A 1816-nucleotide genomic window follows, 5' to 3' on the forward strand; every position below is an offset into this window, starting at 1 on the left:
ACTTTGATGTTGTATGCACTCTAAGCATTAAAAATGTAGGAATAAGAGCTGGTTCAGGATATTTTTGGACTATGGCAAAACACACTTTATGCTTCCAATATTAATAACATTGATATCAGCTTTGAAGAAGAGTGCTTTTGCTTTATATTTTTATGTAGCTAGTGATGATATTTAGCTAAAGAACATACACAACAAACAAGCAGACAAACAACACTGCAGGTTCTGCTGCAGATTTTGCCTATGTCACTACCAGTGACTAAAGACAAATCTACCTACAGTTTCTGACCTCATAACATTTACTTTGAAAGACAGGACTTTCATAAGAGTAAATCCCATTTTACTTCCAAATTAGGCCTTCATATAGACATGATGATCATAGTTATGCAGATGAGGACAGTGTTTCCAAGTTTCTGAAATATTTCTTGCCATGGACCCTTCTTCTATGATCATTAGCATTGAGAGTTCAAGTCTTGCCAAATTCATCATCATCAAACATTTTCACAGGAAATATACTTAGCTGACTAAACTATGGCACAATGATTTACTTACCATTAATTGGAAGATATATCCAATCACAGGCAAATGCCAATGCTTCCTCTAGATTTCTGTCAGGAAAAAGTAAAATAGAGTCCAAACCACCATGCATTGTAAATTGAATTTACACAGCTCACTCAAGAAGTCCCAGGTATGAATATTTAATCTTATACCAAAGGACCAAAGTCGGTATAGTATAAACAAAATATCAGAAGACTGGAAGTTAAGACTTGTGATTTAAATTTAGCTTTAATAATAAGACATGGTCTTCAACAGTGGGCACTGTCTCACTGCTAACATGGAGAATACATATAATGAAAATATTTAAGATGATGGAAATAATTCTAAGGATTCTGTTTAATGCTACGTACGTACATACGTCTCCATTCTTGAGTAGATATGGAAATATGTGAGAACACACTGGTGAAAGAGAAATTGTTCCTGAACTCCAGAAAACCACACCCTAGTAAGAGGGAAAGTCATACAAATGCATAAACAGATAGTAACTGCATCATATAGTGGCCTGAGCAGTAGTTACATAAAGGCTGGTATCCAGACATTGTGGCCATCACAGAATAATTAACTTGGTCTGCAAGAGTCAAAAAATGTCTTATGGAAAGTTTCCCATTGCAGCGGTGTTTTGATGCATGAACAAGATGAATGGTAAGTTAAAGATGCCCAGTTTGATGAGACATTACATACTGTGGGCATATGCAGAACACGGTACATAGATAGGTAGTTACATTTATGGAGACTGAAATTTGAACAGCAGAGAGAGAAGGAATAAGTGTAGTAGAGAAGCCTTTGGATGTCACTTTTAGAAACGTACATGCATGCATAAGTGACTGACTGTCACTCAGCTTTACAAAATGGGGAATGACTTGGTCATTATACCTTTCACTTATTTATTTTACTTCAGTTTACACTTATTTAATGTATTTCATTTTAAAACAAGTGATATATTTGTTTCTCAGTCATGCAAAAAATCCTAGTATATATCCTGGATGAATATCCAGAGATAGTTTATGCACATTCAAACAAATACATAAATACAAGCTGATTTCTTTTATAAAGAGTTGTTTTAGTGATAGTGTGTCAGACATGTAAGAGAATAAATTTATAAACATAAAGACCAATTAGGAGGCCACCGAACAGTACAAACATGAAATAATGTGATCTAAAGAAATGTAAGTGGTAATGAAGAAGACAATCAAGAATTGTGGAAATGTGGGATTTTAAGGTATTACAGAGGCTGGATGAATTGAGAAAAGTTTTACAATCA

Source organism: Galeopterus variegatus, unplaced genomic scaffold (genome assembly GCF_000696425.1).
Source record: "Galeopterus variegatus unplaced genomic scaffold, G_variegatus-3.0.2 Scaffold11838, whole genome shotgun sequence".
In the NCBI taxonomy this organism is placed as follows: Eukaryota; Metazoa; Chordata; class Mammalia; order Dermoptera; family Cynocephalidae; genus Galeopterus; species Galeopterus variegatus.